At 37.2% G+C, this 21,927-nt stretch overlaps 1 long non-coding RNA gene across 1 annotated transcript; it reads left to right on the top strand.

Annotated features, from left to right (window-relative positions):
* Positions 1–422: 422 nt before the first annotated feature.
* Positions 423–20,476, top strand: LOC113983884. Its single transcript, XR_005564945.1, has 6 exons — positions 423–2,121; positions 2,796–2,853; positions 4,087–4,127; positions 17,907–17,994; positions 18,374–18,519; positions 19,193–20,476. It is a non-coding gene; the product is annotated as an uncharacterized LOC113983884 (long non-coding RNA).
* Positions 20,477–21,927: the final 1,451 nt, after the last annotated feature.

Below are 21,927 nucleotides of genomic sequence, written 5' to 3'. Positions count from 1 at the left end.
CACCGCGGTCACGGCAGGCCCGGGGGGCTCCGTGGCGGGGGCGGTGCGCGGGGCCGCCCCGTGCCCACCCCCGCGATGCGGAGCGGGGGCACTGCCCGCGGGTCGCGGCCCTGCCAGGGGGTCCCGGGGGGCTGCGGCGGGCCCGGGCAGGGCTGGCCCTGGAGCAGCAGGTGGCACCTGGAGCCGTGCGGGCAGCAACCGGCGGGGCTGCGCTGGTGCGGGGGTTGGTGCAGGCAAGGCGTCCGGGGACCTGCCGAGGGGATAAAGACGCCTTGGGAAATGTCCTGGTAACGCCCGTTCGCGGTAACAATTTGGGAAATCGCTGTGTCTCTGCGTGGCTGAAATACCCTGCAAGTTGCAGAAATTGGACACCCTGGAAGGTGGAATTCTGCTGCCTGTCCGCAGTGCCACGTATACCTCCTGCCCGGGGAGGTGGTGGAATCCTTCTGTCCACGTATGCCTCCTGTCCATGGAGGTGTTTCCTGGACGTGGCACTCAGTGCCATGGTGTAGTTGACATGGTGGTGTTCGGTTGTAGGTTGGACTCGATGATCTCAGAGGTCTTTTCCAACCTAATTGATTCTGTGATTCTGTATGTGGTGTTACCAAATAAAGTGCTCCAAACCCCAAGTTCCATGGCTTTATTGTAGCTATTCATAAGGTGATCAGAGCCTCTGTTTTGCAAGCACATGGCTGGCTGGTCATGAGCCAAGGCCTTGATTTCAGTGGCGCAGAGTGGGATCAGGGGCTGCACCAGTTTGTGTGCTCAGGATTACTTGGGGAAGGGGCTGTGTGCGCTTGGACCACAACTTTGGAGGCATCTGCATGCTTTGCAGTCAAAAATAGTAACAAGCCAATGATGCTGACAGTGGTCAGACTAGGAGTAACCAAACGACATGAGAGGATTTTAGTCCTGTGTGATTCAATCAGTGGATCAAGTTCCACAGCATTGACCCACCTCATTATTGAAATACATTTGGTTACCCTTTGTAGCACATTCAACAGCTAGGTCAACTTCTAATAGAATGCTCAACAACTTTTCTTATTTCTTTTTCATCATAGATTTGTGCAATAGCTTACTTAACTCCCAAAAAAATGCCAACCCTTCACCGACACAAAGAAGAGAAATTCTTCGTAAGCGCTGAAGGCAGGAAAGAACCTGTACAAAGTATACATGATCCCCCTACGAGGGAACTCTGTTGTGATGCCTTCATATGATGATGAAGACTGGTGTAAGATTTTTCTTGTTTTGAGGAAAAGAAGAAAATCTATCTGTTGTTACTGTAATAATGCAGAGGTCAGTTATGTTTGGGGTAGATTCTGGCAGGCCAGATTATGTATCAGATTTTGGACACAATTTCCAGAAAACAGTCCAATTACATTGAATTTCAAAATTAAGTCATTGTATAACTTGATTTCTGCTGCAAAAAATAGCATGGGGCACTTTAACTACGAGTCCTCTATTTTAATGAACCCCAGAAGAATGGTTGTTCATTGCTCCTGTAAATGCTGCAAGGCAAGAAGTAAAAAAAAGACTTTTAAAACTGATTTGAGAGCTTTCCACCCTTTAAACAGCAGCAGCTTCAGACGAGCAGAAAAAAGGATGATCTCACAGGTTTGTGTTTGACTTGGCCATAGATATGAGTACCTGATACTGAGTGAAAGCTTTCAGATGTGATAGAAATAATCAAACACGGTAGTACACAAGCTGTCAGCTTGCTTAAGTAGATAAAGTCAGTGCTGGTTTTCAAGGTCAGTCATGAAGAATGATTTCTTTTTCTTTTAATCTTGTGTAGAGAATTACAAATTTCAAAATGAAAAATTGGTTCCTCGGAAGAAATATTTTTATCATGTCTTTTATCATGTGCGTGATTTTCTTCAGTGTTCTTTTTTCAGTCAGAAAGGACAGAACTTCAAGTTGCAGCCGCTAAGCTTGTTTGTTGAAGGTAGTGTCGTATGAAAGAGTCGATTTGCTCAGCTTTGCTTTGTGGTTGTTTACAGCTTGCTTGTGCAAGTGCTTTTGGTGCTTTGCCTGTTATAATCTACTAACCTGACCTCCTCCACCTTTTCTCTAGTACCTCTTATGATGGATGAAGCTTTGGATTATCTAGGAAAAAGACAGGTATTTTCTTTTTGCATTCAAAATTCATTATTTTTTGGTGTATTATGTATAATAAGCAGTCATCTAGTTACTTTGTTATGTTAGTGTATATTAAACAGTAATACTTGGCTACTTAGAAGTAACACTTCGGTCTCTTATCAGTTATTTCTAGATCAATTGCAAAAAAGTATTTTTAAATTAAGTAAAAATTTAATATACTGCTATGCGATGAAAAAATCTTCATGTGAATGTTATCTTTCCAAGACAAAGCTAAAGATTAGCCATACATTTAACTTTCTAAACTAAATCCTAGTTTGTTCCAACAAGTTTCTTAAGTGTCTGTTCTTCATTATGATTTGTTCTCTGGGTAAGAAGCCCATTGTGAAAGTTTGTGGATTTGTTCTGTTTGGGTTTTCTCAACAGCGATAATGTTCCGAGTGTTCATCTCTTACAATTGAATTGATTTTTCAGTTCTGGATGGTAGCATGACAACCCAGTGCAATGGTACGTTCATCAAGTATGGCAAAATTCTTTAATTATGCCATGTTAACAAATTTACTATATCATATTAGTATCCATTGGCAATCATGAATGATTTAAAACCTGCTGGAGAGAAAAGAATAATGATGTTTGAAAGACCTACTGCCTACTTATGAAATTGGATTAAATATATTATTTCTGCTTTTATTTTCAAGAAGCGAGACTTATGAAGTCATAGTGGCTAATGATGGCAGTAAAGATCAAACTACAAAGGTAAGAAAAACAATTGTCTTCCCAAGCAGTCAGAGGTGTGGGGTTTTTTACTACGTTGGTGGAATGTAACAGTTTTTTGCATTTATATTTTGGTACTTGAAATAGTTGACAATTGAAGTTCATATTTCTGAGTGCTTTCTGTCATTGTTCTTTATACATCATGGATGTCACGTATGCACATGAATACACATATAATTCTTTTGCAAATTCTAGTTTTCTTGGTTGGCAAGTGTGACAGCCATTTTCCTGCAGCTGAGATTCTCAGAATTCTAATCCTAACTTCAAGAAATTTCTTACGAAATACTCTATGTATGCATAGTGATGATGTGAATATGAACTTGAGGAAGCTAAAAAGTCTTTTAAAATACCCAATTCATACTGTGATTGACAGAACATCTGACATAGTTCTTCACACTCTTCATGGCATTGTTTATTTAAAAATCCCTGTGTCAGTAGTAGTATTTTCAAAATAGTTCTGTATTCTTCTGGTTCAACTTTGATGTATGTCACTGGCAAGGAAGGGTCGCTAACTTGAGGACTTTTTTTACTACTGCTTGGAAGATATTTGAGGTAGCTGCTAAAATGCATAGTGCTTTTTGATTTACTTTCCTTAAGCTTGTCCATTAAGGATTGCTCGTAAATATTTTTGACTACTGTGCATTCCTTCTGGCATCTCTTTTAACTGAGCATACAACGGCTGCAGGCCTCTGGACTTACAAGCACTCAAGACAACCTTTAGAAAAAATTAAAATGAGAAAATTCATGCTTTCTCTTCCTCACAGCATGGAACAAAATCTGCAGATCTTTGCAGTGTGAATGGGATTTTAGATCAATGCGAATTTTTCTTTAAAACCACAAACAGCAGCAAGACAAGTGATAAATAGGTGACTGTAGTAGAAAATTATATTTATTTTATTAACTATTGGTGTTAATATAAAAGGTCTGTAATAGTATAAGTTAAATTAGGTTTGAGGTTTTTGGAGGTGGGAGAATGGGGTTTGGAGTATCCTGTTCTTTTGAACATGACTGGTTTCTTCAGTCTTCTTGTTTTGACTGTGAACTAGTTTTTATTTTCCCGAACAGACTCCAGCGAACACTGGCAATGTATTTGTGCTGACTGAAGTGGTTATACCTCTGTGCTGTTAATTTATTTTGTTTTAAAAGGTGAGCAAATGTAAACTTCTACCTTGATTCCTGGGTTTGTTTTATGGTGGTTTTTTGTGCGTCTGTCAGGTTGCAATGGAGTACTGCAAGAAATATGGAAGTGACAAAGTGTAAGTGCTTTCTTCGGTAAAAAATCAAGGGAAAGGAGAAGCAATCAGCATGGTAATAGATACTTTCATCTCCTTCTCTGTTTGAACCACCAAATATACAGAAGATAAACTTGTGCTGATTCAATGCATTAACAAAATGATTATGAGAAAATTGAGTACAGATTCTATAAATTAAAGCAAAACCTGTTTTTCAAAATAAGCTTATTTGAGATCTTGGAAACAGTATTTTCTTGCCAGGAAGATGAATAATGAAGACATTTTTTTGTATGAGATTTCAAAGGGTAAAAAAACCCTTGAATTTCATATTCATGTTAGTTCCACTTAGAAATAGACTTGTGTTTATAAAAGCCAACCAAAAAAAAAAAACAACCAAACTGTTACAGATTAAAGTTAACTTTTTGTAGACAAAATACAGCCAAATTTGCAAACTTTGTTCTTCAGGTCATAGATGTGTTTTTTAAAATGGCTAATAAAGAAGCATTCTCATCCAGCAAAGTTTGTTTCTACTGAAGCCCACTGTCATCACCCACACTCAATAGCAGAAACAGCACAATTTATGCTTTCACATAGACATTATCCTGAAATCATGTTGTCCTAAAAATAAAACAGCTATTAGACATTTTGAAGGAATATTTTTTCCTAAGATGAATAACACTTTACTTTTACGAAAAAGAGTAGTATCATCTGTGAGTTATCAGTGACTTGTCTTTATCTGTATTTTATGCTCTATCTTTAATGTGTCCATTTTATTTTTTTTATGAAAAATGAGTAAATATAGGAAATGGAGAGAATGTTATATTAGAACATATGGGACTTTTGTAAAGTATATACTTCTGATGTTATTTCAAGAGAAGGAGAAAATTCTCTGTGTGATACACTTTTGCAGTGCAGAGTGGATGTGTATACAACTACTTCCTTGACAGGGTTTTCCAAACTCACACATGCTTGGTTGTGACAGTACTTCGGTCAAACCCACTGCTAATTGTTTTCCTGTCTGGACCCCTTCAAAAATTGTGAAATTTTTCTGACCAAGAATATGGCAAAACAAGCTGTGAGACCTGTGCATCACAAACGTTTTGCAGTGAGACTGTGACTTAAGACTGAATCTTAAATTAGTTTTGAGAAATAGCTGTTGAATTCTTTTGAAACAGTGTTGGGAAAAACTACCTCTGCATCTTCCTTTCCATAGCTGAAATGACAAAGAAAAGCCATTCAGTGCAGTGGCAGCTGCTAATCACTGCTTCTTGTGCTCCCTTCTACAGCTGACTGTAGCAACTTGTTGACTTTTAGATTTTGGTTTGTGAAGCTTTTAGTTTGGAACCTTCTCTTCAGAGGGATTGTTAGCCTTTTGTGTTCATGGATTGTGTGTCACTGTGGGACACCACACAGTGTGTAAAGTCTCTAGATGTTATTATAAGTTGGTAGATTGTGGTTAGTAGCAGAATATTGACTCACTTGTTGTGTTGAATCTGTGAGATATCACTGTTCTTGTTACTATATTAGGTTTTTGGAGTCTTTTGCATATAGCTTATGACAAATACTGATTTCAAAATTGTTGATTTTTATTGACTATTTTCATTGGAGGGTGTCTTTAGTTCTCGGGGGAAAAAAATTCTTATGGCTGATGCAGATGGAGCTACAAAATTTGCAGATATTGAAAAAGTAGAAGAAGGTCTAAAACATCTCCAGCCATGGCCTGTGAGTATAAATTCTCATGGCTTTAGTTTAATACACATGCACAGAGATTGACCTTTGTAATTCTCTTCAACTTTATTGAAATCCAGCTGAAGATGTAGGTGTAAGTCTGAAGACCTAGGTGTAAGCTTAGAAGCCTCAAGAATGGGCGGTCAGAAAGAGCTTCCACTTAAGAGTTCTTAACTGCTTTGCATCCAGTGGGCCTACTTCAATACAGTACAGAATGCTCTATTTATCCTTCCTTTAACTTCTTTGAAGTTGTTCTGTTCTGTGTAAATACCATGTGTTGCCTACTTAGTTTTCTTTGTTAACTGTTTTGCATTTTCATTTTATCTGATGTCATCCTCTATACCTTTAAGGATGCATCTTAATTTCACCTTCTTTTAAAGAGGTTTTCTTTTCTCAGGGTCCTTAGTTAAATGACAGTGTTTGGAAGAACTTTTATTGTACATAAAAATTCAAAAACCTGTGGAACAAGAACACCTCCCTGGATAGTCATTCTTTTTTGAGGGCTTGACTTGAAAGAACAGAGGTTTATTTTCTGCTTAAACACATGAGAGTGAGGTACTTGTAGCTAGTTTCCCAGAGTGCCAGAAGTGATGTGCAAGCTTCCAGCCAGAGCTGCAAGGGATGTGCCTGTGAGTTCAGAAGCGCAAGTACAGGAGCCAACAGGCAGCTTTTTGCTTTTTGCTACGAGGGCAGCAGCAGCTGTATATTTGAGAGATTTTATGTGAGAAATAGTAGCACGAGAACAATGCTAAACCTTTCATTTTCGTTGCATTTATTTAATTTGAGGTTATGTGTTTTTCTAACACCATGGCATTTTATTTGTTTGAAGGTACATCAGTGCAACAAGTACTTCATTCTGTTACCCTTCCATTGCACAATATTTAAGGAAAACATTCAGTTCCTAGGAATGCTGCATGCTTATCTGTGCTGTTGAATATATATACTGTATTCATACAGTAAACAGTGTAAGCTAAACCAAACCTGAATAAATTGAAGTAATTTGTACGCACCATATGCAAACTGTAATAAACTTTAGATTATCTGTAAACTGTAGAAAAGACTGATTTAGGCTCAGAATGTAGCAGTAGAAGAAGTGCAGCTAGAAGAAGCAGAAAAGTATAGTACTTTGAGGTTTTTATATCTCAATACAAGATTCCACTGATTCTGAAATACTAGTTTAAGTAATAACTTCTTAATTTATATTCCTATACAGAACCAAATGGCTATTTCCTGTGGTTCTAGAGCTTATCTGCTCTACAGTTTTTGCAATTAAAGAATCAATATTTGTAAAAGAATGGAAGCTAAAAATAAGGAAAAGATTGTAATAAGTGTAGATTGTGGTCCATCATATACAGAGGATGTGTTCTGGATTTCAGGCACTTTGTACTTGTTTCAGTCAGTGTTCCAATTTATAGATTTAATTTTTTGAGTTGAGAACATGTCACGAACAGAACCTCTAAACCCTGATAAAACTGGTAACTAGTAACCAGTACTGGGGCTAGAATGGAAGGAAAATGAGTTCATTTATTACTGATTCCCTTGCAGTACAAGAGCTTGACCTGCAGATCTTGAAACCTGTTTAAAGTGATTTAAGGATAATTAGCAGCCAACTGTTTAAAGAGTATCTCAATTCTTGGTAAAGTGGTGTAATTTTTCTGTATTACTCATTGTAAAATTTGTGAGTTTTGAACACACAGACAGTACTGTTCTGTGTGTGGCTCTTGTGGAATAAACAGTGATGCATAGGCGCATGACCTTATCTTGCATCTGGTTTTCTGATGTCTTGGCAGAGAGTAGTTGACAAAGTACAGGCATGGGACTTGTATTGCAACAGACACGTTGCTGGGCTCATTTTTTCAGCATCATTGGATGTGCTCATCATGTTGAATGTTTTCATGAGTAAGCTTTGTTTATACTGATGCTTAATACTTGAAATAATTCTAAAATATATACACAACTACTAAAATAGTTACAAAAGTTCAAAGCAAGATACACTGGTAATGTTCAGAAATTTGAACCCAGGAAAAATGCTTCATTGTATGATCAGGTACTGAATGCAGATAAACTTTCTTCAGTGCACTCATATTTCTTTTCATCTTTGAAGGTCTTGCTACATAGGGGAGAGGACTTTTATCTTTTAATACAAAAGTACAATTTTTAGGATGTGTCTGTGCTCTGTTTCCTGTTTCTCCACATATTTCTGATTTTAATAAAGGAATCACCGACCGGTTGGGTAGAACTGATTTGTTTGAAATACGTAGCCCATTTCATTTCGTCATCCAGCTGTCCCTAGTCTGAAACAAAAAGACAGAAAGACTACTACAATGGGAAGAAAATACCCATTCTGTAGTGCAATAGGTATAAAACAGTTGCAGAATAGTCTTTTAGATGTTGGGATGTTTCTCTGTACTTAGTGGCATCTAAAACGGTAGAATGAAGCTGTGATAAGCAGCTGTATAGGGTTTATTGAGACCAGAATTTCACCTTAAATTCAGTCTGAAGACATCAAGAATTCTGTTCTGCCTCCAGAATTGTTAATGTACTTTAATGAATCTAAAATATGACAGGTATAAATAGTCTTAGGAGTGATAATCATAACCAGGAATGCCTCTTTGTGAAGTAAGTGCACAGTTTCACTGTCTGACAATCATGCAGCCTCTTAGCGCTTCCCTTTTGGCACTAGTGGCAGCCTTGTGTTCTTGGTCACAGAGCCAAAGAAGCCACACCAGATCCACCATTAACCTGGGACTGGAGCACTTTTTGAAAGGCACAACCTATGGATTTTAATTTAAGCCAAAGGCTGTTGCATAATAAGCTGAGCATCTTCTCATTTTTCAAGTGAGGTTCTAAATTGTTAGGTTTGAAGGCATCTCTTTTCACCCAGAGATGCTTACCAGTTAAATTGATGGCTCCTAAAGATTATACATGATACTTGGTTTGCAGTCTTAGATACAATCGCTTAAATTGAGCTTAAGACCAGCAGTGAGTTCAGAAGTGATTTGTAGATCAGAGTTCTGGTTGCTTAGGAACTGTCTTGAAAAAAGACTAAGAGCGACCTCTGCAAATCCAAACTCCAGCCTCTGGAGTCCATGGACAAACTTATCCACATGATTATTGCATCAAGAACAAAAATGTAACCAAAGAGTAGGCTGGGAGAACATTTACCAGGAACATAAAATATATCTCTGAAAGCAAAAGAAGAAAAGAGATGACTGTGTAACATTGCTGGAAATATAAAATGAAATATTATCTTGCACAGTAGCCTTTACTGAAGACCTGATATTTACTTGGTCCATCGTATACTGCAAAAAGGTGCGTTCTCTTAAGTGCCTTAACATGGTGTGTGCAAGCTCTGGAGATCATTCAGTCTTGAATGAAAGAAGTTGCGTGACAAATAACAGGAGATGCTCCCATCTGGGTTTTTTAATAATTAAAAACTTTTTTAATTTTTGTGTTGGACTAGCAGCTGGAACCTGTTTAATTTAAATGTGTATTCTTAGGAGTAGCACTTTATGGTGTCCTGCTGGCTTATTGTCCATTGTCTGTCTTGGTAACTTTTGAATTTATTGCATCTGTTCAGCCAATTTTTAGAAAAACAAGAGGACTAGACAGAGGGAAAAAATAGCTTGTAAGTGTCCAGTGGAGTAGAGTGTGTAACATGCCATGCTCTTCCTCCTTTACTCTTCTTTTCCTTGGGGAATTCCCAAAGAATCGTGCAGAAGATACTGTGGTCTTCCCATTCATTATTTGAAATCCAGGTGCAGGTTCCTGCTTTACTTAATAAAGCATTTTTTCAAGTGAAAAACTGCTGTGAATTGGGGAAAGCAGAAAAAAAGAACTTGGGACTTCCCTTATCCTAGGCTGTGCTTGACTGGCAAGTCTTTCCCTTTCAGCTGTAATTTTGTTTCACTGTAACAATTGATATGTTCTATTTCCCTTCCAGTGCAAAACAGAAACAGTTTACAAACTTCGAAAGCTGTCACAAAACAGGATTATTGTCCTGTAAGACAGCTCTGTTCAAGCACTTCACTCATCACTTAAATGAAACCATCTTACTTACTGCCTTTTGTCCACAGCGCTCTCATTTTCCAACTCGTCTTATGTACAGGTTCCACTTCCTTGTTTGGTTTCTCTGTGTCAAAGAGATCAGGGACACACAGTGAGGATTTAAACTTCTAATCAGAGAAGCTGCCTTGCAGACTTTCTCAACTCTTCATATAGAAGAGTGGCAAGATGTTCATTTTTTTTGTTGTTGTTGGGGTTTTTTTTTATAATGGAACATGGTTTTGAAAAAGCAATTTTAGTATTGCAGCTACTATGAAGCATGTCATGTCTGTGTATAAATCCTAGCTGCTCAGTTTAACCAATTGTAGTACTGCTTGCATGGCAGCTTAGATTTCTTGTTATGTTCAAATATCCTGGTAATTGCTAGAAATTCTATGTTCTTTACAATTCAGTACTGCTTAAGCAAAACCTTTTACCTAGAATCAATATCTGATGTTTGTAATTGCTGAAGACTCAAAGTGAAAGCAAATGCTTATTCTTTTCTTTTCTTGCTAAAATATTTGATGAGAGGATTACTGATATATATCATTAGTTTGAGACAATAGAAGATGATTCATATTCTTTGAATTATTTTAGAGCTGCTTTTGTTGTAATTTAGCTAGAACATTTCCCTTATGAGTGATACAGTCATGAGTACTGTTAAGGGACTGAAACACTGTTTCCACACAATTACTATAATTTCTGTAAATTTCCTGCACCGAAATTGTTGCTAAAAAGGATAGTTTAATTAAGTATAATCAAATATTTTCAAACTGTTGTCTTCATTCAAGAAAATCTCTCGTGGGCTACTGCTTGCTGACAGAGAACAGAATTACTGAACAGTGTTCCCGTACAAAAATGAGTGCAAACCTACAGTGCCTAGTGAATTCCAATACATCTAGTTTTAGGTTGAGGTTTGGCAGTGATAGCTGAGCTACATTGCTCCTCCAGAGTGAAATTGTGAATGTAGTGTTTGGGCACACAAGTGTGGAACACAGAGCTTGTTGTATGGAATCTGTAACTGTGAGCAGTCGATGTTCAGAAAATCACTTTGTCTCACTTTTCTACCCAAGTGGTTTGCATATTGCTCTAAAGGAAACTATAGCTGAGCCAGAAGTATGATTTGTGCTGTTATCTCCAAACCCAAACTTGATCTGTAAAGTTCTGTAAATTTCACATAGAGGGATTTTCTAAATAGATGGTTAAACACATATGTGAGGTCCAGAAGTGCACATCCCAAAATTGCCCTATTTAACTTCACTTTATAAATTAAGTTCTTCAAGAAGAAAACTGAAAGAAATAAATGAGGATAATAAGTTTAAGCTGTAAAAATGCAATCTTAAATTTTATTTTTTTCAAACTGAAGATTCTAATTGCACTTACTGATTATATAAAGTGTTTTCTACAGAAAAAATCTTAGCAAGTTTTCTTCTGCCGCTTCAATTTTGTAGCACCAAAGGAATGAAAGAGTAAAAATAAATGTGCTGTACCCCATTATCTGGGAATAGAGGCAATGAAAAAAGGATATTGCTGACTTATAGTAATTATATTGTTGATGTGTAACACACTGGATTTTCATATCTTAATTCATTGCGCCTTGTATGTACTGCTATAAAATTGGCCTTCTAGTCTTGCACTTTTATTTACAGTAATCCAAAAACTAATCCCTTATTTATCAAAAATGTACTGGTTAGTGAAGAGGAATGTTTGTTTTGTTTGTCAAGGAAAGAATAACACAAATTCTTCCAATAAAGAAGCTCTTCAGATAATTCCAAGTCACAAATTTGCCTAAAACAACAATAGTTTGTTTGGGTTTTTTTAGTTTGGTTTAATTTTCTGCTAAAACAGGAAATATATTGTCTGGTTATATCTTCATCTGTCCATCAACAGTTTCTGTGTTTCTCTGCTTTCAATTTCATGTTTATTGGCTAATTTAAACCAAATCTGGCAGAACAGTAGAGATTTGAAGATCAAAAGCTTTGGCAAGTTTTGTGGAAACTAAACCCTCTTAGAGGAGAGAAACTCAGATTATTGCCACCGCTGAAGAAAAAAAAACTACAATAAGGATTCAAAAGGTACTTACCAGCTTCACAGCTAGTCATTTAGCATGTGCAACTGGAAGATAACTTGTCAGTGGACAAAACTGAGTACTGTCCCTTTCCCAGTTAATATTTATAAGACCTGGAAATAAACTGGGACATGGGGAGATATGGGGGATATGGGGAGAATGGATAAATTAAAAGAAATTATAGTCCTAACTTAAATGTCAGTGTTGTACAAACAAGTGCAATAATTGCAGTTGGAAATTAGATAGGGACATCAAATAGTCATCCCACAGATCTTCCATAGATACTTTTGTATGTAATTATGTAAGAATCAGAAATAGGCCAGTAGTGGAAACCTTTTCTTTTAAACAAATCTGGCCCCTAATACCTTTCCATTGCATAACATGTGTAAAAAGGAAAATAAAAACTGGTTAGATATTGTGTCATAGAGGTTCTGTACCTACCACGAGTATGAAGACATAAGAGTAAGAAGTAGTCGTCAGTATTGTATTTCTGCTGGAACCTGGAACAATGTGGGGTCCCCAGCTGTGTTACAGAACAACACATTCATACTGAGACCAGTATGAATGAGTTGCAGAGAAACCACTATCTTGATATTGGGTAAAAGGCTCTGAAAGCTGGGTTTGTTACAGCCTCTGCATCACTGCACTGGAGCTATTCAACATCTGAAGAAATTATTTGATTCTCTTGGAGTCTTAAAATCCTACAAGTGAAGTGCAGCTCTGTTAGATATTGAAAGAAGAGTTCAGTTCAGGATGGTCAGAGCTCAGATGTTCTGGGAATAATGGAGAATAATGGAGAGTGCTGGAGAATATTCAACAAACAAGCATCATTTAATCGAATAAAAGCCATCTGAGAGCATCCTGGTCCTTGAGTCTGTCGAGGGCTCCCCAGCTGCTGCACTGGAGCACGTGGTGAACTGTTGAAGGGAATGAATGTGAGGCTTCTGCGAAAACCAGATCATCTGTCCTGTCTGCTCAAGTTTTGTCATGCTTGGATTTTTTGGGGTACTACAATGCTAGGTGAATTCTTATGTGAGCACATAACAAATATTTAGACTAAAATTCATGCAAAACGTGTTTACTCATGTTAATATAAAATTACTATAAAATCAGCTACCCAGTAATTCCTACCTGCTTAGACCTTCACTTTTTTATGCTTTCTTCATGTTTTCCATTCCAGTGGACATTGATGGCAATATCACCTCTTTAATGTTGAAAATACTAGGAAACAGACCACATTTTTCTTCTTGCTGTGGTGAATTTGATTTATAGTTGCTTATATTTAGGAAATCTTGAAAGGAAACTGAAGTATACAAGGAAAAATTACAGTTTTATCATTATGGCAATAAGGATCATGTAACACTTTTTAAAGAGAGACCAACATATTTCCTAGAATATTTTGTTAATCTACCCTTAAAGTTTAGAAAGAATTTGAAAATCAATAGATTTTGCAAACTGTTTATATATTCAATATTAAGTAGTAATGCCTAAATCCTAAACTAGCTTTTTAGTGAGTGTTCTCATTGTCTTTTTGTTTAACTGTTCTTTGGAGAGCTGGCTCTGTATATATGAATGCAAACCAAACGTTCTTGAAATTTACTTTCTAAATAGCAGTGTTTTGACATTAGTTTGAAATGAGAGCAACCTTTTGAACAGAGAGCATATGCTTTGTGTTTTAGGTTCTGAATCTGATTACACCATTAATCTGTTTTTCAGAAATGGATGGAGCACATTTTTTAATTTAAGACTTAAAAGAAAATTAAAAGAGATATTATAAAAACATAACAGAGACAGTTGTAATTACTTCAGGCTACAAAAGAAGGTCTAGTTCTGCATCTACAGTCTTGACTTGAGAAATGTAACTGTGTTAAATTTTGGTGCACAGGAGAAATATTGGAAAATTAAATGGTCTCACTGGCAGAATTTTCCTATCCTAAATTTGATCATTGCTTTCTTCTGACAACCAAACGAAATTATAAATTTCCTTCCAGCCAGAAAACGTCCATCCTTAGGAGAACCAGACATAGCAGCGATTACTGTCCTACCTGGAATAATGATAAAAAACATAGTTCTAGTCCTGGTTTGATTGACAAACTTTTGTGAAGTTGCAATTTATTATGATATTACCCAAGCCAGGAGATCACTGGTTAGATCAAATGGTTGCTATTACTTTTGTCTATAAAAGTTGCCTTGTGCACTGAACAAGCCATGCTATTTCACTTTGAAAACTGGAAAGATCAATATAAAAAATTAACATTTGTTTATCCAGTTTGTCACTAATCTCTAAATGTGACTCACCATATAAAAATTACAGAAAAATAAGCATTCATATTGCTACAGGGATTTTTTTCCCACTTCTTTGGCATTGTAGACCAACACAAGCAGTGGAATGATTTTTTTTCCTGGTTTTCTGCATGGCACGTAGAATTGTTTATTAATGTGTAATCAACACAAAAACATTTTGCTATTTTAACTTTGTCTCTTTTGTTTTACAAAAAGTCTTGCTCCTGGCACACAAATATGTGGACTTTCAAAAGCCCCAGTTTAGCTAGAGCAGTGCTGGCAGACTAACCCATTTGACATCTTGTTTCATTCTCAGACTTCTTTGACTATTGGAATTTTTCTCTACCCAGTAAGAGTTTACTGGAAAAACATATCATGAGTGTACAAAAGTCCTGAATTCCAGTTAAAACTTTATAACTGAAGGTCTGAATTTATTTTTTGAAACTCATAATATAGGACCAGGAAAAAAAGAAGAGTCCTAGTGCAATTTTAAAATACAGAATAATTTTTCAGGATACGTATTTTATAAGCTCAAGCATTTTAAGGGTTCAGTTTAAAAGGATGGAATTCAATTAAACACCTACCAACTTGGTGTTCAAATGAATTTCAGCCAGCATTGTCTTAAATTTAACTTAACCAAAACACAACTACCTGGAGAAATTTTTCTTTATTTCACATTACATATTAGTGTCAATTAACACATAATAGAGCCACTGTTAGAAATAGATGGGGAAATTGTTCACACCATATATTTTTGTGTGTCTAAATTTTGGATCTAAACTTAGCTTGGAGCCTGAATTCATTCAGGCTGGAGCCAAACTTAGGTATTCTGAGCTGTGTGTCCCTCTTCCAAGAGGCACCTACTTTCAGTTTCTGCAGCAGGATGAAGTACATGGTATGAGTAATACCTTGCTGTGTCTAAAAGTGCTTTTGTCTCATATTAACTAGTCACAAATGGCTTCCCGGCAAATCGCACTCACCGACTCATCCACTGGTGTGGCTTTGATCTCCTCTAGGACAGGCTCCATGTGACATACCCACACTTAAATCCTGGCTGTGGAAGCTTCTGTATGGTTCTTCTATACCATCTGTGTCTGGTGATCTGCAGTATGGATGTAATGCTATCAGCGTATTGAACATACTGCGGTCTTTATTCTCTGATTAACTATTCTGGTATACTGAAGGGTGGTGGGGGAAAGGGAAGAAAAAAGATACCCCAGTGATATTCTACTAAAGTCATTCTCCCTTCAGCTTTGAATAGGTTTTTTTTTAATTTTGGGATATGTTCACTGTTACCCAAATGGCAACCACATGTAACAATATTAGTGTTCAACCTGATTAATTTCTGTACTTTTAATCTTTTACTTTGAGCGCTGTAGTTCACAGAACTATTTAATGTTGTTGTTCTGTGGTGTATATGCTGACATTCCTGTAATCAGTTGTCCACAGGAATTGTTGCAAATAACAGTTCACTAGGCTAATACCTTATGTAGTAATACTTTTAGAGGAGCTCATATAGTCTAATTCATCAGACAATTATTCTGCGTCTCTTAAGATTTTTAGTCATTTAAGTAGTAAGTATTACAAAATTAGGTTTAGTCTTAATACACATGATTCATAAACATTCAAAGGTGAATACATGGACGTTTTGGCTTACAAACATAAAATGTCAGCAAAAAAATTAAATAATATAACTTCAGCAAAAGAGACTGTGGCGTAATTAATGAAATAATATTCAGCCCTCATTTAAAGAAAGCAGTAAAATGGCAAGGCTGCTTTGAGCAGATTCAATTCACCAAGGAAAAAAAAATGTATTCCTGTAACTGTTTTGGTGACAATTAAAAGGTCTGTGTCCGATCAAAATCAAATTTAGAAAATAGCTCTAAACTCTCCATACACAGTAAGCGTAGTCTCTGTAGATAACATTTGTTTATGCTGCCTTTGCAGCACATTTCAAAGTTGACTGCTGTTGTTGCATTCATTAATAGTTTAGTAGAAATACACTGCTAAAAAGGAAAGGGTGGTTTGAGGTAGAAGGAAGTAACATCTGAACTTGGCTAGCAGCCTGCTAAAGTATGACTCTGTGCCTGCTCTTGATCACCTGTCTGTCTCTTTCTACCCTTTCTGTAATGTTAAATGGAATTACCAATGACTTGAATTCAAGCAACCCTTGAAGCATGAATGAGTAATGTGGGGGTTTTTTGCATACATTTTCTCCAGTAAGAGAAGGTGTTTTTTCACTTTAAAAGAAAAATGTCTTGGACTTAGCAATGAGAATTTAAGGAGAATCTAAACTTGAGAAGTTACTGAGAGAAAATGTGGACTAATGTTGAATCGTACTTGACTGCCTCACAGCTGCATTTTCAAGACTGCTCTGTAAGCTGGCCTTGAACATCTGTTCCCTTGACTTCAAACTGGGAATCTTACCAACAGCTTGGCTAAAATGTTTCCAGTTCCTTAACCTTCAAGGTTTAGTTTTCTGGGGAAAAAAAACCAAAACCTCTATATTTGAATATATTTTAAATCTAGTGGAAACTACATGTGGAAGGCCATTGACGGTTTTTTTCCAATAGGGACTAGTATTTTAAAAAGCTGCTTACTGAGGGGAATGGGGGACTGTTTAGCTTAAATTCCAGTTATTAAAACTCATTGAAGGAACAAGAACATCCCTAGTGACATTCAAAGACTACAAAGAGGAAAAAAAAATAGACCTAGCAGTCAGTAAATCTAAGAAATTTAACAAAAATCACCAGAATCTTCATAATTGTGATTTGCATTCACCCTTGTCAATAGTAGCTACTGGCAGTTTCATATGCTGATTTTTACATGAGCATTACAAGATGCTAAGCTACTTGTCTGATATCAAAAGCTTCAGTGCTTCGGGTCCAGAAGGCCCATTTGAGCATGCAGTTGCAACAATGAAACACACAAACAATTCTCTGTGCAGAGAACTGAGAGGATTGAGGTATATTTTGGACAAAGTGGGCAGAAAGGGGCAGCTGATTTACAGCAGGATCACTTCCCCAGTTCATTTTGCTGCACAACCTGCAAAAAATTGTGCCAGCAAAAAACACAAGTGTCTCAAGAGGGTTTCTGTGTTGTGCTTTAAATGGTCACTGGATAAAGTAAAACTGTTGTTCAGGTTTTGTTATGCACAGTAACTTAGGTAATTTCTCACTTCTGTGCTGCTGCCTTGAGTTTCTTGACTTAGAAAGTACAAGGAGAGATCATCAAATTGGCGTAAAGCCACAGCAGGTAGTTGTCCCCTTTGATGAAACTCCTAAAGATGTGGAATGACCCTGTATGTTTGACTGCTTGGTCTTCATGTCTTTAAAAATGTTTAAACCACGATAGTGGCCGCAATGAAAAGCGAGCAGTGGTCTGAATACAGCATGACCTATACTTTCAAAAACAGAATGCAGTGAAGTGTTGTTGTTACTATGTTACTATGTTGTAATATGGTATATTGCCTGTGTTCTGAGATTTTCAGTCAGAAATAAATTTCCCTTCCATGTGCATCTGACCTGTAGAGCACTGATATCAACTGCGTAAAATGGAACAATTGGTTCAGTTATGCGCTTGATACTAATTAAATCAGGCAAGGGATTTAATTAACATTGCCGCTGTCTTTCTTCTAGAAATAAGTGTGACTGTATTTTCTATTTCCTTTTCTTCTTCAGGGCGTTTGACGTGGAACTTCTTTATATAGCCCAGCGCTTGAAAATACCTATAGCAGAAGTTGCTGTTACAACTGGACTGAAATAGAAGGTAAGCAAATTGTTTATATTCTTGTAAGATTCCTTACATGTCAATCCAGAATAAAGTATCCAGTGCTCTGCCCATATTTCACTCAGTTTTGATAACATACAGCCTTCTTTCCATAGAAATTTTGAACTTCCTGTCCTTGCCAGCCTTATTCCATGGCTTGGTACAGGAAGAGTAGGTGAAGGAGTAACAAGGGAGAGAAACTCTGCACTCCCACTGGAGGCAAAAGTAGGTAGTTATACTGCTAGGACAAAACACTACTTTAACATGTACTCTTGCTGTAATGTGTTAAAAAAAATAGAGCAATTGTAAAACACTGTGCAGGAAGTCTGACCATTGTCGCTTATTGATTCAACTCATTTCACTGTGTCTTGCCTTCCAGAATTCTCAGCTGTTAAGGCCTCCTCTGGGGCACCATCTCTTCTGAAGATGTGATGTTCTTTCAGACCCGTAGGGAGGTCTCTGACACTGGGTTACTGGAAAGTATAGCTCCATGCATATTTTGTCATAGCAAAGCCAGCTGAAGAGGTACTGCTTGCTTCTGCTCACTTACCTCCCATCAAATGCAGTTCCTCCATTTTTTTTTACCCTTTTTGTGTTTTTGTCTTTTCTCAATCTGAATCTCTTCCCCTCAACACAACTCCTGAACAACAGATAGTGCAATGAACTGCAGTGGTGATGAAGGGTGCAAGTAGAGAACATCCTGAGACAGCTTTGCTAGAAAGGAAATGCTTCCTTTCGATGCAGTTCCACGCGTGCATTACACCTATCACAAATGTTAGCAGAGATGGAAGAAAGCTTGGTTTCATGGTGTAGGTTCCTTACTTGCCTGAAGATCGGCACATTCATATTACTGCTGTAAGATAAGGTGGTGGTCCTCTTCTCCAAAGTTGATAAAAAGATCATTTGACTAATTATTGGTGTTCAGGTTCCTATTTACTCCTGTCATGGAGAAGACTGTGCATCTTGTCACATACATGGAATTACTGTGCTGCTTGCAAACTAGAGTCTCCCACCTGCAGCTTAATGTAATTACTATAAAGCCATAACTTTCAAAATATAAATTTTTATTAATATTAAGATCTAGGTTGTGTGACTAAGTGTGCTGAAAATGCAGAGTTTCAAGACTGCTTAGGTGTGTGTCTTGCCAGTGCTCATTTTTTTCTAATAATGTCCTGATTTTCTTCTTCATTAATCACAGGTTCTAAGTTAGTAGAAGTTTGGAGCTGGCTGCAGATGGGCAGGGATCTTCTTTTTATACGACTGCGATATATGACTGGTGCCTGGCAGCTTGAAAGAAGAAAATATAATTAGGTTATTTACATTTTCCAAATATATTATTATATTTAATGGAACATGAGAACAGTTTCAATCAAGTGAAGTAGTGATGAAAGCTGAGGTAATTTGTCATTGCTCCTCCTCTTGTATGTTTCATTTTTGCAGCATGTGTGTGTTTTGTAAGATTGCCGGCAGGGAATTTGTACATTTTTAAAAGAGGAAGCATTTCAAAAAAGATTTTCTTACCTAGTAATCAGTTTTTATTTTATTAAATAGTAGCTTTAGCATGTCTTATAAATTAATTCAAATAAATATATCTGCTTTTGTCTCATCACACTTCTGGAATTTCCATATACGTATTAAAAAGAGGCACTCTATTCTACATTGTGCAATGTTGTGTCATGAATGACCTCAACCATTTGTTTCTGTGATATCTGGAAATTTTAGGCCATATTGCAACTTGAAATTATCATTCATGGTTCACATTGATGCATGTTTAGATTCAATGTTATGGGAAACATTAATGGATTTTACTGAGTTATAACAGCAATGTTCTTAAGGTTGTTCTCAGGACTTTTCAGTAGTCTCTCTTAAAATTCCAAATGTTTTTGTCTGAAGCTGAAATAGTTTTCCTGAGATCAAACTGCAGATCATGTGCAGACTGTAGAAGGTCCAAGACCAAGCACATTTAGTTTTAAAATGTTGTCTTTTATAAATGTGTTTTGTTCATGTGTACTAATTATTCCTGCCTACTCAAGGCTAGAAGTCCTTGACATCTACAGGTCTGAAGTGAAGAGGGTATGGAAAGCTAGTTCAGAGCATGCAAAAATGAGACCCAGTGTACACTGGGGGGGCTGTGCATTAGCAATGCCAATCTGATGTTGTCACACTTCAAATGAGATCAGAGAGGAAGGGAGGGGTCTTGAGTTTTTCATAGTAATGTCATACTATGTTACAGTACAGTAACCTAGTTTCATTTGCGCTTTCAAAATAGTTGTGGGTTGCCAACAAACTAAGCCAGTCTGTCTTTCAGAAACATGTACAAATTTCAACAGATGTAAAGAATGAATGGTATATGGTTGTACTTTGACATGGAAATTCACTGGTGATTTTTCTTATTCTTTCTGTAATATTGACTTGAATTTTGTTCCTGTTAGGGTTACCACAGTTTTCTATCAAGTGCTGAAATAAACTCTCAAAAAATATATTCAGTTTGATTTCGCAGGCTTTATTCTCTTGCCTAGTCCAGATACATCTCTGTCACTTCTGCAGAATCAATCACAACTCCTCAATGCCATTACTAGAATAAAATACCAGCTTCTCAGTTTTTGTAAAGTGATCAAACCTAAACAGTAATAGCTCTGCTCATAATTGAAGTTGCCCACCAGTTTTCAAAAGTAGATTCCCAAAATTTTCCTCACATCTTACCTTAGAATTGAGCATGTTTGAAATTTTAATGAAAGTAGCTCACCTCTTTCAAATTATGAGGCTTAGGCCATGCATTATTTTTAGCATGATAAGTAAACATCTGGTGATGTCTTCTTAAGAAAAATTCTTCTTTTGAATCATATGCCAAAGGTTGGAAAGAGGGTGCTAAATATATTATTTTTTTTTTATAATTTCACAGAATCACAGGATAGTTAGGGTTGGAAGGGAACTCTGGAGATCATCTGGTACCCTGCCAGGAAAGGGTTACCTACAGCAGATTACACAGGAATGTATCTGAGTGATGTCTGAATGTCTCTAGAGACTCCATGGCCTCCCTGGTCAGCCTGTTCCAGTGCTCTGCCACCCTCAATGTAAAGTTCTTCCTCATGTTGAGGTAGAACTTCTTGTGTTTTATTTTATGGTCACTTGAGCATATTCTACAAACTTTTTTCAAAACTTTGCAGATAAACTCTCCAGTAACTCTCTCCTTATTGAGCAGTCTCCTTTAGCAACTGTGCATATGTCAGGCCAACAAAATACTCGATTCCTTCCACTTAGAGATGTAGAAGTAAGACCACATTTACAGTCTCAGCGCTTTGTGGAGTTGGGTGCTAGAACTTGTTTGCAGGGAATTCTCTTATTGTTTCAGTGGATTTGAGCTGTAGATAAAGGTCACTACATCTCCATAGTCCGTAGACTATGGAGGTGGACAGACATGGCACTGGTCACATCCGTATGTCCCTTCTCAGCTGCCTGTCAAAGCAGGCTTGCTTCTTCTAAACTGCCTGCTGGGGATAGTCCTTGACCTGCACTGACCACCACACTGTGCCCAAAAGTATTTTGGGAGCAGAGATAGACAGCTGTGAGACACCTGCTATAGTGTGGTTTGCTTCTATAGGTGTGGTCTGATGCATTCCATTGCAGTGGAGATAAAAGCTGAACTGGAATAAAAAAAGGAGTAAACTGGGACAGAAGGAGAATGCGGAGAAGTAGAAAAGGAGACTGATCTGGGGCTGAGATTGACAGTCAGAGAGTGAAATAGAAGACTTACTTTACCTGAGAAGGATGGTTAGCTTCACCTTCTGTCACTCATGTACCAATCAGAAGTCTTCTAGGTAGCATACCTAATTCCTGCCTAGTATTTGCAGCTTATTGAAATACAAGACACACAGGCTGTCACAGGTGACCAGGACACCACCAGGCACATGCTCTAACAGAAGTTTAGACTCA

This window comes from Pipra filicauda, unplaced genomic scaffold, assembly GCF_003945595.2.
Source record: "Pipra filicauda isolate LSUMZ 115617 unplaced genomic scaffold, ASM394559v2 scaffold394_size754893_pilon, whole genome shotgun sequence".
Classification (NCBI taxonomy): Eukaryota; Metazoa; Chordata; class Aves; order Passeriformes; family Pipridae; genus Pipra; species Pipra filicauda.
Note: the sequence above shows the minus strand (reverse complement) of the source record. Positions and strands in the feature narration are given on the sequence as shown.